Source organism: Euprymna scolopes, chromosome 29 (assembly GCF_053919585.1).
Source record: "Euprymna scolopes isolate OS-2025 chromosome 29, ASM5391958v1, whole genome shotgun sequence".
NCBI classification, from domain to species: Eukaryota; Metazoa; Mollusca; class Cephalopoda; order Sepiida; family Sepiolidae; genus Euprymna; species Euprymna scolopes.
This window is the reverse complement of record NC_136510.1, coordinates 5,353,952-5,369,144: the sequence shown is the minus strand read 5'-3', so window position 1 is coordinate 5,369,144 and position 15,193 is coordinate 5,353,952. Positions and strand designations below refer to the sequence as shown.

At 38.9% G+C, this 15,193-nt stretch overlaps 1 protein-coding gene across 2 annotated transcripts in view; it reads left to right on the top strand.

The window, feature by feature from the left end:
• The window catches only part of LOC145252464 (protein bicaudal C homolog 1-B-like), a 481,249-nt gene that overhangs the window by 272,948 nt on the left and 193,108 nt on the right, over positions 1-15,193 (top strand). The gene's annotated exons all lie outside the window — the stretch shown is intronic.

Here is a 15,193-nt window from a genome sequence, read left to right as displayed (position 1 = left end):
TTAATTCTTTCTTTCTTTCTTTGTCTTTGAAGTGTGTGGTCACACAAGTTCCCACCTTTTTTAACTAATCATTTGCTTCATTGTTTTATTCTGCATCATCTTTTGAGCTGCACCGATTGGACAGTAGAGGGCAGACAAAGCAGTGTTACATCGTATGGTTCTTTTCTCCATATTGATTGAGTCGGATTATAGCTTGTCTCTACTCACTGGCTTCCCTGCAAAGATAATTTATTTTATAGCCGTCTGGTTCACAGCGCTAGTCTGAACTCTTCCTGAGATATTGTTAGAGGCTCAGTATAACTGAGGAAGCTTTTTCTTGACTTCACCTGTTGGGCCTTTGATTCACATCTATGAAGGAGATGGCATTCATTATCATTGCTGCATTTTGTGAGATCTTTTAAGCTGCACCAGTAAAGCAGTAAAAGGCGGATAAGGCAGTGTTGCATCGTATGATCCTCCTCTCTGAAAATGCAGTGGATCCAAGGTGCTTTTGAGCCAGGGGAGATAGGTTGAAAAAGAGAATTATACAAACACTTGGTAAAACATAATTTCTTTGATCTTCTGTATTATGAAGCATGCAGGATTACATGATAATTTTTCTTTAAGAAACTCCATTTCTTAATTCAATTGTTTATTTTATTTAAATGTAGTCTTGAATTCTGCTTGATAAGAAAAAATAAACCGATGCATGTCATTTGATAAAAACATAGTATCTATTTTTTTCCTATTTGTTTTGAACAATAATTAAATGTAATACACGTTGTTGTTTTAAAATTTACGGTTAAATGGATTTCCGGCTCCCAACGATCAAAAAGACACGCATCTTTATTCATTTTTGTACTTGTATTATTGTAAGATTTTTCACTGCACTGGTTGGGTCAGTTTTGTAGCCTCATTCAGTCATAGCAACCTTCGATTGTCCCATTCGGTCATGGAAGCTTTTGATTGTCCCATTTTGGCCATGGCAGCTTTCGATTGTCCCATTTGGTCATGACAGCTTTCGATTATCCCATTTGGTCATGGCAGCTTTCGATTATCCCATTTGGCCATGACAGCTTTCGATTGTCCCATTTGGTCATGGCAGCTTTCGATTATCCCATTTGGCCATGACAGCTTTCGATTGTCCCATTTGGTCATGGCAGCTTTCGATTATCCCATTTGGCCATGACAGCTTTCGATTGTTCCATTTGGCCATGACAGCTTTCGATTGTCCCATTTGGCCATGGCAGCTTTCGATTGTCCCATTTAGCCATGGCAGCTTTCAATTGTCCCATTTAGCCATGGCAGCTTTCAATTGTCCCATTTGGCCATGGCAGCTTTCGATTGTCCCATTTGGTCATGGAAGCTTTCGATTGTCCCATTTGGCCATGACAGCTTTCGATTGTCCCATTTGGCCATGGCAGCTTTCAATTGTCCCATTTGGCCATGGCAGCTTTCGATTGTCCCATTTGGTCATGGAAGCTTTCGATTGTCCCATTTGGCCATGGCAGCTTTCGATTGTCCCATTAAGCCATGGCAGCTTTCGATTGTCCCATTTGGCCATGGCAGCTTTCGATTGTCCAATTTGGTCATGGTAGCTTTCGATTGTCCCATTTGGTCATGACAGCTTTTGATTGTCCCATTTAGTCATGGCAGCTTTCGATTGTCCCATTTGGCCATGGCAGCTTTTGATTGTCCCATTTGGCCATGGCAGCTTTCGATTGTCCCATTTGGCCATGGCAGCTTTCGATTGTCCCATTTGGCCATGGCAGCTTTCGATTGTCCCATTTGGCCATGGCAGCTTTCGATTGTCCCATTTAGCCATAGCAGCTTTCGATTGTCCCATTTAGCCATAGCAGCTTTCGATTGTCCCATTTAGCCATAGCAGCTTTCGATTGTCCCATTTAGTCATGGCAGCTTTCGATTGTCCCACTTGGCCATGACAGCTTTCGATTGTCGCATTTGGCCATGGCAGCTTTCGATTGTCGCATTTGGCCATGGCAGCTTTCGATTGTCCCATTTGGCCATGGCAGCTTTTGATTGTCCAATTTGGTCATGGTAGCTTTTGATTGTCCCATTTGGTCATGGCAGCTTTTGATTGTCCAATTTGGTCATGGTAGCTTTTGATTGTCCCATTTGGTCATGGTAGCTTTTGATTGTCCCATTTGGTCATGGCAGCTTTCGATTGTCCAATTTGGTCATGGTAGCTTTTGATTGTCCCATTTGGTCATGACAGCTTTTGATTGTCCCATTTAGTCATAGCAGCTTTTGATTGTCCCATTTAGCCATGGCAGCTTTCGATTGTCCCATTTAGCCATAGCAGCTTTCGATTGTCCCATTTAGCCATAGCAGCTTTCGATTGTCCCATTTAGCCATAGCAGCTTTCGATTGTCCCATTTAGTCATGGCAGCTTTCGATTGTCCCACTTGGCCATGACAGCTTTCGATTGTCCCATTTAGCCATAGCAGCTTTCGATTGTCCCATTTAGCCATAGCAGCTTTCGATTGTCCCATTTAGTCATGGCAGCTTTCGATTGTCCCACTTGGCCATGACAGCTTTCGATTGTCGCATTTGGCCATGGCAGCTTTCGATTGTCGCATTTGGCCATGGCAGCTTTCGATTGTCCCATTTGGCCATGGCAGCTTTCGATTGTCCCATTTGGCCATGGCAGCTTTCGATTGTCCCATTTGGCCATGGCAGCTTTCGATTGTCCCATTTGGCCATGGCAGCTTTCGATTGTCCAATTTGGTCATGGTAGCTTTCGATTGTCCCATTTGGTCATGACAGCTTTTGATTGTCCCATTTAGTCATGGCAGCTTTCGATTGTCCCATTTGGCCATGGCAGCTTTTGATTGTCCCATTTGGCTATGGCAGCTTTCGATTGTCCCATTTGGCCATGGCAGCTTTCGATTGTCCCATTTGGCCATGGCAGCTTTCGATTGTCCCATTTGGCCATGGCAGCTTTCGATTGTCCAATTTGGTCATGGTAGCTTTCGATTGTCCCATTTGGTCATGACAGCTTTTGATTGTCCCATTTAGTCATGGCAGCTTTCGATTGTCCCATTTGGCCATGGCAGCTTTTGATTGTCCCATTTGGCCATGGCAGCTTTCGATTGTCCCATTTGGCCATGGCAGCTTTCGATTGTCCCATTTAGCCATGGCAGCTTTCGATTGTCCCATTTAGCCATAGCAGCTTTTGATTGTCCCATTTGGCCATGGCAGCTTTCGATTGTCCCATTTAGTCATGGCAGCTTTCGATTGTCCCATTTAGCCATAGCAGCTTTCGATTGTCCCATTTAGCCATGGCAGCTTTCGATTGTCCCATTTAGTCATGGCAGCTTTCGATTGTCCCATTTGGCCATGGCAGCTTTCGATTGTCCCATTTAGCCATGGCAGCTTTCGATTGTCCCATTTAGTCATGGCAGCTTTCGATTGTCCCATTTAGCCATAGCAGCTTTCGATTGTCCCATTTGGCCATGGCAGCTTTCGATTGTCCCATTTAGTCATGGCAGCTTTCGATTGTCCCATTTGGCCATGGCAGCTTTCGATTGTCCCATTTGGCCATGGCAGCTTTCGATTGTCCCATTTGGCCATGGCAGCTTTCGATTGTCCCATTTGGCCATGGCAGCTTTCGATTGTCCCATTTGGCCATGGCAGCTTTCGATTGTCCCATTTGGCCATGGCAGCTTTCGATTGTCCCATTTGGCCATGGCAGCTTTCGATTGTCCCATTTGGCCATGGCAGCTTTCGATTGTCCCATTTGGCCATGGCAGCTTTCGATTGTCCCATTTGGCCATGGCAGCTTTCGATTGTCCCATTTGGCCATGGCAGCTTTCGATTGTCCCATTTGGCCATGGCAGCTTTTGATTGTCCAATTTGGTCATGGTAGCTTTTGATTGTCCCATTTGGTCATGGCAGCTTTTGATTGTCCAATTTGGTCATGGTAGCTTTTGATTGTCCCATTTGGTCATGGTAGCTTTTGATTGTCCCATTTGGTCATGGCAGCTTTCGATTGTCCAATTTGGTCATGGTAGCTTTTGATTGTCCCATTTGGTCATGACAGCTTTTGATTGTCCCATTTAGTCATGGCAGCTTTCGATTGTCCCATTTGGCCATGGCAGCTTTTGATTGTCCCATTTGGCCATGGCAGCTTTCGATTGTCCCATTTGGCCATGGCAGCTTTCGATTGTCCCATTTGGCCATGGCAGCTTTCGATTGTCCCATTTGGCCATGGCAGCTTTCGATTGTCCCATTTGGCCATGGCAGCTTTTGATTGTCCAATTTGGTCATGGTAGCTTTTGATTGTCCCATTTGGTCATGGCAGCTTTTGATTGTCCAATTTGGTCATGGTAGCTTTTGATTGTCCCATTTGGTCATGGTAGCTTTTGATTGTCCCATTTGGTCATGGCAGCTTTCGATTGTCCAATTTGGTCATGGTAGCTTTTGATTGTCCCATTTGGTCATGACAGCTTTTGATTGTCCCATTTAGTCATAGCAGCTTTCGATTGTCCCATTTAGCCATAGCAGCTTTCGATTGTCCCATTTGGCCATGGCAGCTTTCGATTGTCCCACTTGGCCATGACAGCTTTCGATTGTCGCATTTGGCCATGGCAGCTTTCGATTGTCGCATTTGGCCATGGCAGCTTTCGATTGTCCCATTTGGCCATGGCAGCTTTCGATTGTCCCATTTAGCCATAGCAGCTTTCGATTGTCCCATTTGGCCATGGCAGCTTTCGATTGTCCAATTTGGTCATGGTAGCTTTCGATTGTCCCATTTGGCCATAGCAGCTTAAGATTGTCCCATTTAGCCATAGCAGCTTTCGATTGTCCCATTTAGTCATGGCAGCTTTCGATTGTCCCACTTGGCCATGACAGCTTTCGATTGTCGCATTTGGCCATGGCAGCTTTCGATTGTCGCATTTGGCCATGGCAGCTTTCGATTGTCCCATTTGGCCATGGCAGCTTTCGATTGTCCCATTTGGCCATGGCAGCTTTCGATTGTCCCATTTGGCCATGGCAGCTTTCGATTGTCCCATTTGGCCATGGCAGCTTTCGATTGTCCAATTTGGTCATGGTAGCTTTCGATTGTCCCATTTGGTCATGACAGCTTTTGATTGTCCCATTTAGTCATGGCAGCTTTCGATTGTCCCATTTGGCCATGGCAGCTTTTGATTGTCCCATTTGGCCATGGCAGCTTTCGATTGTCCCATTTGGCCATGGCAGCTTTCGATTGTCCCATTTAGCCATGGCAGCTTTCGATTGTCCCATTTAGCCATAGCAGCTTTCGATTGTCCCATTTGGCCATGGCAGCTTTCGATTGTCCCATTTAGTCATGGCAGCTTTCGATTGTCCCATTTAGCCATAGCAGCTTTCGATTGTCCCATTTAGCCATGGCAGCTTTCGATTGTCCCATTTAGTCATGGCAGCTTTCGATTGTCCCATTTGGCCATGGCAGCTTTCGATTGTCCCATTTAGCCATGGCAGCTTTCGATTGTCCCATTTAGTCATGGCAGCTTTCGATTGTCCCATTTAGCCATAGCAGCTTTCGATTGTCCCATTTGGCCATGGCAGCTTTCGATTGTCCCATTTAGTCATGGCAGCTTTCGATTGTCCCATTTGGCCATGGCAGCTTTCGATTGTCCAATTTGGCCATGGCAGCTTTCGATTGTCCCACTTGGCCATGACAGCTTTCGATTGTCCCACTTGGCCATGACAGCTTTCGATTGTCGCATTTGGCCATGGCAGCTTTCGATTGTCGCATTTGGCCATGGCAGCTTTCGATTGTCCCATTTGGCCATGGCAGCTTTCGATTGTCCCATTTGGCCATGGCAGCTTTCGATTGTCCCATTTGGCCATGGCAGCTTTCGATTGTCCCATTTGGCCATGGCAGCTTTCGATTGTCCCATTTGGCCATGGCAGCTTTCGATTGTCCCATTTGGCCATGGCAGCTTTCGATTGTCCCATTTGGCCATGGCAGCTTTCGATTGTCCCATTTGGCCATGGCAGCTTTCGATTGTCCCATTTGGCCATGGCAGCTTTCGATTGTCCCATTTGGCCATGGCAGCTTTTGATTGTCCAATTTGGTCATGGTAGCTTTTGATTGTCCAATTTGGTCATGGTAGCTTTCGATTGTCCCATTTGGTCATGACAGCTTTTGATTGTCCCATTTAGTCATGGCAGCTTTCGATTGTCCCATTTGGCCATGGCAGCTTTTGATTGTCCCATTTGGCCATGGCAGCTTTTGATTGCCCCATTTGGCCATGGCAGCTTTCGATTGTCCTATTTGGCCCATAATACATGGCACATCTGTGTGAAGGTTTCTACTGCTTTTTTTCTCTAGAAATAAAAAAACATCAGATGTCAATTATGCTTTCACAAATACACGCAAAAATGCAAGAACTCTTCTGCTTGGAGGCTTATTACACACTGATATCAATAATAGGATTTGATGAAAAGGAATCTAAAACAATAGTAGACCCGACATGACATTCATAAAATGAACACATTTGGGGCCTACCCAATATATATATATATATATATATATAGGTGTGGCCCAAAATTTGTTAATTTTAACTTATTCTATTATATATATATATATGTTTATATATATATATATATAAAAGTGAACATGTCTGTGTGTCTGTCTGTGTGTGTGTACATTTCCCTATCGAATAACTCTGTCAATTTTTAGTCTACAGGCTCGAAATATGATATACTACAAGGTACTGAGATTTGGGAAAATTTATGTGATCGGTTTTCAGCCAGAAATTTGGCTGTTAAGGGGTCAAAGTTCAACGACTTGACCTTTGAGAACTCTATCAAACTCCTCCGACAATTTTGGGTCTAAACACTTGAAATTTTAGATATAGGTTCCTTGGACATGGATCTAACTTAATAACTTGATTTGAACCCAAAACAATAAATGTTAAGGGGTCATAATAGGGGTCAAATTAAAAAAATTGACTGTTTTTTTTTTTTTTTCTTTTTTCTTAGCATACACCTCCAAACACCCGGGCAACGCCGGGCACCCATGTTAGTATATATATATATATATACATATATATATATATATATATATATATATATATATATATATATATAAATAGAATAAGTTAAGATAAAGTGTAAAGTTACATAGGAGCTTTATTATATTATCAAGTAAATAAGGGTTATAGAAAGAAAAATAGGGGTGAAACCTTTTTATATATATAAACACACACACACACATATATATATATATACACACACACACACACACACAACAGTCGGCGCTTCTGTTATGCTATTCGGTAGAGAAGCTGCAAGCAACAAGTGCACACTGCAGAAACAAAGTTTTGTTTTGTTGCAACTTCCTTGGCTCATTACTTCAGCAAGTGATGAAAAGATGCAGAAAGCAGCATCCTGTAATATAAATAACTTTGACAAGAAGTTCTCTGGACACATTGCGTGAAAATGAAAAGTGCAAATATAGCCTTGGGATTATATGAATAATTATATATATTAGACGCCTGGGAAGGCCACAGGGGAGACAACCGAAGCAGCAAAACTGAAGCTGGCCTGGAGGACTATATATACAAATGTAGGCAAATTTGAGCATATTTTATTGGTTTAAAGAGATAGGTTTTTTTTTCATCAATTGTCATAAAATTTTAACAATAGAATAGTATTATAATCTTCAAAAAGCTTGCAAATTTTTATGTAGTTTCGTCCGATAGAACCAAAGATATGAGCATTTCAATATTCAATTTGGCTACCAATATAGATATATATCCATATCCATAGATATACCAACCTTTTTTGGCAATTTTATAAGTTCTAGATCTCAGCAACTATTGATCAAAATTTAAGAAATTAAGGCTCGTTGGAAAGGTAATGACCTGAATTGTGTAGTGGGCTCTGTGACATTTACCCTTATTATTGCATATTAAACGGATCATCCAGAGTCTATTTTTGGCACGTTTTATAGACATAAAATGCTTCAATCATAGTCATTTGTTTTCCTAGTTTTGCATATGAATTACAAAATATCTGATATTTCCCCAAAACCTATGGCCTTGATGGTGGGGAGACTAAAACTTGTTGCTATGGTTTCAAATGATCTGAAATAATAGCAAGGGGAGACTTGATTCCAAATATTTCTCATATGTTATATCTCCCCTCTTTGATTTTCATACATAAAGTAAATTTCACTGTGTCTAAGGATTATTTGATGCCGGAGATACTCATAATCGTACCCTATTTCCAAAAGAAGTATTTTTAAAATTTTACAAAACTCTAAGTATTACAAAGACTTTCCAGTCTTGTGTTTGTATAAAGCTATATTAAACTAAATATAGCCCGCATTATCCACCATGACGCCTAACACACATGTTGCAAAATTTTAAGAAAAATATCAGTCATGTGTTTTTTTTTTACACTTTTTTTAGGGTTAAGTTAGGGTTGGGGGGGGGTAAGGATTAAGTTGATAAAAAGGAAAAACAGTTTTTTGGTTAGGGTTGAATTGAAAAAAGATAAACAGTTCTTTTAAGGTTAAATTGAGAAATAAAAAAAGTTTTTAAAAAATCAGTTTTTTAAGGGTGAAGTTGAAAAAAGAAAAATAATTTTTTTTAATGGTTAAATTAAAAAAAACATTTTTTATGAGATAAGTTGAAAAAAGAAAAACAACTTTTTAAGAGATAAATTGAGGAATGAAAAACAGTTTTTCTTTTTTTGCATTGTTTGTAGGATTAGGGTTAAAAAAATGTTGTTTTTTTTAATATTTTATAGCCACCAGAAGAATCGTCTGCCCTGTCCATTATCACTTTAATCAATTTAATTTGAACTCTTATGATCTATTCCATTTGCAACTGCAAATTATCGTCTGCTAATAAATGATAACAAATAAGCATCTTTTAGCTGTTTACACAAACTATAGAAAATGCCAACAAAAAGTCAGTTCTAACATGGGTCATAAACTGTACCAGTACTGTGTTTATATTTTGTTTTGATATTCGCATTTTGAATAGAGCATAAATAATGATACCTTACTTCCTGCTGAAATGAACAATTCCAAAAATTCCAAACCATTAACAAAGAATATATAATAACACTTGTATAAAAAGTGCTTTTATCTCTGGATGCCATGATACATTATTCAGAAACAAAACCTAGTTTGATAAAAAAGAAAAACAGTTAAAAATAAATTAATAGCTGATAAATTAATAACTTAAATTAATAGCTTATACATTAATAGGTTATAAATTAATAGCTTACAAAGTAATAACTTGAACATTAATAAATTATAAATTACTAAATTGTATATTAATAATAAATTTAAAGTCTAAAGAACAAAACATGAAACGTGTAAGAATGTTTTGTTTTTTTTATGGTTGGCCATTTTCCATTTTCTGTGGGTGGATTCGTCATGGCTGATGCCAACATTCTTTAAATGGAGAAACAAAAACAGATTCTTGCATATTATTTTAGCTGAATAATGGTTTTTAGCTTAACAATTGCAATCATTGGGAAACTTATTTAATGATATAACTAGATATACCTGCTTGGTGTTGCTTGGGATCTGGTGAAGTCATTTTAGTTTTTTAAATTTTTATTGATTTACACATTTTTTTACTATGCCACTCCCTTTCTATCTCCTTAAATCTTTTCACTTCTGACTGGGAAATCTTAGATTTAGACCTTTGTCAGTGGTCGCCATTCGACCACCCAGAAGTTGACTACACAAGATATTTACTAGAGATAATGGCTAGGCAGTGTCCATTCAAAAGGATTTAGATAAATTATATGACAGACATAAAACCATAAAAATCTATTTATTTTTATATAAAACACATTGTTAGACCCAAAAGTTGAAATAAAATCAGAAAAAGTTTCATTTTTATTATTTTTTAATCATTTTTTTATTAGATTAAATGTATAACATTCGACAACACAGAATGTAACTGCCATATTTTTTAAAATTTGGCGTTTTTAAGACAGTTTCATGAAACAAATTGTGTTTCTGAATGTCATACATTTATAATCTAATAAAAAAATGATAAAAAAACTAATAAAAATGAAACTTTGAGTCTAACAATGTGTTTTATATAAAAATATTTTTTATGGTTTTGTCAGTCAAATAATTTACGCTGCTAAACTATGAATTTTCATCTAGGAATATCACTTTTTTTTTTTTTTTGAGTAGGTTGGTCTCGACATGATTCCCTATTACTTATTTGATTTCAAGCAAAAAGAACATCTCTTGGGTGGCCAGACTTCAACCAGTGATATTTTCAATTTTCTATGCCCTCCCCCTTTCCCTTCATCTATCTCGTATGAATGCAACTTTTTTTTTTCTTTTATCATTTTCACACGTCAACATCTATGCAGATGACACTACCATCTATGGCAACACTTCAGAGACCGACAATAACCAAGATCTCTCTGATTCTCTCTCTCTCTCTTTTGATCTTGAGCATGTGGTGCAATGGGGGTAAAAGGTGACTGGTTAATTTTAATGAATCCAAAACCAAGCTTCTGTCTTTTCACTACCAATGCTCTGATCCCCTATCTGGCACCAATTGTTCTGAGGAAGCACCCTGCTTTTACAAGCTTTTGGGACTGACTTTTACTCCTGACTTGAAATAGAAGTCTTACATCAATTTTGTTGCCAGAAAAGTGATTGGATCATTTTTCTGTTCCAGAAGGTATCTCACTCCTGATGCAATCCTCTACCTGTGTATACGCAGGGATTGTCGTATTTTTATGTTTGTTAACCGTTCCACGAATGTCTTTCCAATTATTAAATCATTTCTCTCTGATAGGTTCATAACAGTAGTGGTTGATGGGCAGAAATCAGAAGCTCACAATATTAATGCTGAAGTCAGGGGTTCATGCTGAGCTCAACTCTCTTCTTGATCTACATCAATGATCTCCCAAATCACATCCTTACATCATTTGCTGACGACACTACCATCTATAGCAACACTTCAAGGGCTGTAAATGATCAAGTTCGTTCTGATTCTCTCTACTCTGATCTTGAGCATGTGGTACAATGGGGAAAGAGGCAGCTGGTTAATTTTAATGCATCCAAAACCAAGCTTCTATCTTTACATCATCAACGCTCTGATCCCCATCTGGCATCAATTGAGATGAATTGTTCTCATATTGGGGAGGCTTCATGTTTTGACAAGCTTCTAGGTCTGACCTTTACTCCTGATCTGGGATGGAACACGAACATCAAATCCGTTGCCAAGGCTGCTGGAAAAATGGTGAGATCGTTCGACTACTCCAGTAGATATCTCACTGTTGATGCAATTCTCTATCTATATAAAAGCCAAGTACGTCAAAGTATGGAGTACTGTTGCCACATCTGGGCAGGAGCTGCTAAAAGCGCCTTATCATGCCTTGACACAGTTCAAAATAAACTTTGTAGCCTAGTGAGGGATGCTCTTTTCTCTTCCCTGCAACCTCTTTTCCCCACAGAAGAGACGTTGCGAGGCTGTCTTTGTTTTATCATTATTTCCATGGCAAGTACTCGTCCGAGCTCCAATCTCTGGTCCTCCCTCGCCAATGTTTCACAAAAAACACCTGTCTAACTGAAACCACTGTCAGTAATTTTCCCCACTCTTTATCTATGTCTAAATCAAAACGTAGATTCCATGAACAAAGCTTCTTTCTTAGAAATGCACGCCTGTGGAACTCTCTTCCATTTGCCTGTTTCCCACCTAACTACAACTTGGATGTCTTCAAGTCCAACATAAACAAATTCCTGATAAATCGCCCCCTTAAGTAAGACACTTTATCAAATCTCCAATACTAACGATTACTATGATACTATCCCATTGATTGCTGTACATGCAATAACCCTTATCCCCGAGTGGCTTCCGGGACTTGATAAGTGGTAATCCCCATGTAAAATATATATATACTGAAACCTCATGAAATGAGCTAATTTTTCTATCTACCCCCACTTCTTCCCTTTAATATTATAAAAATAGTCGATCTATAAAAATAGTTCATCAGTTTTATTCAAACTAATTCCCTTTTGGATCCAACAAATAATTTGTATTCGTTTGTCAACTTTTCTGTTGGGATTATTGTCAGCTGCCATGCTGCAGTTTGTCTTTCTTTCTGTCTCAGTCCGAATGGTGATTGATAACTTCTGAAAAAAAAAGGTAGCAGTCACAGGTAGTTAGATAGGTAGGGGTGGGAGTAAACTCTCAGGGCAATTTTTTTAATTGTTTTTTCTTATCAACAACCATTGCCAAAAAAAAAAAACTGATTGGACAGGTGCGTTGTCATGATGAACACGATGGCACAAGACCCTATTTACTAATAAAAATACACCGACTGAAAACCTAGGTGTTCCAAGTTCAAATCCAGTTCAATCTACAGGAAAAAAAAAAAAAAAGTGATCTTGTGTCACATCTTCTGAAGAGGAGCTAAATAAAATTACAATTGTCATACAAAACATCATAACTAAAGCTGCAAAAATTTCCGGTGCTTATTCAGATGGCACTTATAGCGATAAACAAAAATTAAGAAAAACTTTTATCGTGTACCTACTTGTCACGGAATGGAGAGGGTATATTCCAAAAATCACAAAAATTGATCAAGTAGTTTTGGGTTGAACCGGCTTCCTCGCAAGGAAGAAGTGTTAAGGGGATATTAAATTCACAGGTGGTTCCCTAGTCGCTTGTAACTTGACATGATTATAACAAAATTGCCGTTTTTTGTTCTAATTCAGCAGACTTGATATTACTTCTGTTTCAGAGTAAATGAACACTTTAAAATAAGTTAAAGCAAAAAAATAAATAAATAAATAAACTTCCGATATGTAGAAGAGTAATTTATCTTGCCTATGGTAACATTTATTGGTTGTATATTTATTTATTTATTGTTCATTTTTTTTTTCATTTTTTTTTCTTTGTTGTTTTGTTGGCTGTTGTTAAAAATGTGTAGAACGTCAATAACCGAAGTAGTGTAAACGCCATTGTAACAGTGACACATAATTTCGTTGTTACGAGAAAAATAATTCATATAATTATCACAGACGATGTGGTTACAAAAAAAATGCCTACAAAACAAATTAATCAACAAAGCAAGGTAAACATTAAAGATTGCAACCAGAGCAGAATTCAGGGGTTGGGGGAAATTCATATAGGCATTAAAAATTGTTTTTTCTTATATTATTAAACTAGCCTGGGTGCCTGGCGTTGCCCTAGAGGTGTGTGTTAATAAAAAAGTGGTAGTAGGCAGGCAGGCAGGCTCGAACCCATACCGCGAAGGAGGAAAAGAACGTGAAAAAAAAAAAAAATGTGACGTCTTTGCCATTGCGCCCATTGCCAAACCGGAAGTGGCAAAGGTTTAAATTAAGGCTAGTCAATCCAAAAGAGGGGATGATTTTAAAAAATATTGGCGAAAAAAGCGACCCCTTCCTTTAGAAAATTGCTCAGTTGAGGGTGAAGGAATTAATGTTTTCAGCCAATTTTTCGATATTTGTTGTCCGAAAGTTTGAGCTTCAAAACAATACTGAACTCATCAAAATCCGTCGCCTCTGTCGAAAGTTTTAGATAGACATATAAACATACATACATACATTTAAACAGACAGGTGAGATTTATATTATTACTAGCGAGAGGTACCCGGCGTTGCCCGGGTGTTTTTGGGTGTGTGTGTGAAAAAAAAAAGAGGTGGGTTGGAAAAAAAAGGAAGCTTTTCCGACGCGCAGTTGGAAAATAGTGTGAAAAAAACCCCAAACAGGTGCTCGTTTTTGATTGACGTGCGAGACAGTTTTTAATAAGGTCAATTGAAAAACCCGCTCGCCCGTCTGATATGACGAAGTCGACACATACCGAAAAGCGAATGTAACGCGTGCCGATGCGGGAAATGTGGAATAATTAAGGTTTGAAAGTGAATAAAATTAAATAGACAGGCGAGGTCCGTGAGTAACTCTGAGATATTACAATTTATGGATGACATAAACAGTTTTAAGAAGTTGAGAAGCGAGCGAGCGCTTTTCCGAAAGAAGCCTTTTGCAGACATCGCGGAAAAGCGCGCGCGCGCACACACACACACACACACACACACACACATTTTGCCTTTTATATAATAGACTAGCGGGGGTTACCCGGCGTTGCCCAGGTGTTTAGAGGTGTGTGTGGTTCTGGGTAAATCAAAACTCCGGGGAAGAGAGGGTTAAAATAAAAGTTTTGGTAGGTAAGTATAAGGATCGAACCCGAACCCTTGAGGCAAAGTTGGAAATTAAAGTGTGAAAAAAAAAAGTGTGACGTTAACCATTGGGCCACCGCAAAATACTAATGGAAGCACGTTTGAATTTAACTATTTAGAATTGGCAGGTGCACGTTTTAATGACTTAATGAGGTCAACTTTGACTGCGGGGTAGTATTTCATTTACTGCAGGGACGCTTTTTTTTATTTTTATTTTCCCAAGATGTTTTGGGGGAGGGCCAGCTCCCCATAATAGCAATTGTCTGATATAAGGAAAATATTTTCACATTGATCAAATCTGATTGCTTTCAGACATTTCCGGTGATCGCGACTGGAAAAAACTACCGCCAGAATTAGTGTCGCTTTTATTATACGAAAAAGCCTAATCCACATGCGGCGAGCGAAAATGTTGAATATTTATCTTTTCGAAGTCGAGCAAATTAAATAGACAGGCGACCTCCGTTGTTAACTCGTAGATATTATGATTTATATGTGATGTAAAAAGTTTTAAGAAGTTGTGAGCTGACCGACCGCTTCTCGGAAAAAAGCCTTTCTTGGACATACACAAAAAGCGAACATACATACACACATTTTCGCTTTTATATATATAGAAGATTAAATGATGAATAATTTCTATTTAAAATCTAGTTAGTGTTACACATGTAAACTTGAGAAAATCACACTTGAAATGCGTCAGCATTATGTAAATAAGCGAAATCACACAACATCAGGCCAAATTCGGTCGCTATCTTGTTTTGGTTTTGCTAGTTCAGATAATATCAACACATTCCAAACCTGATTTTTTTCAACTTTACATGCATAATATTAAATGAGTTTTAACTCGAAATGAGCCCTCATTTAATAAAAATGACCCAAAACATAACTAAACCAATGGTTCGACTAATTAAGCGAAGACAAAGGTTTTGAGAGTTTTGTTGGATTTGGTGCAACAATTGGGGTCAAGTATTTTGGCCTCTGTGTCCAGCCTTGAGATGACGTGGGAGGT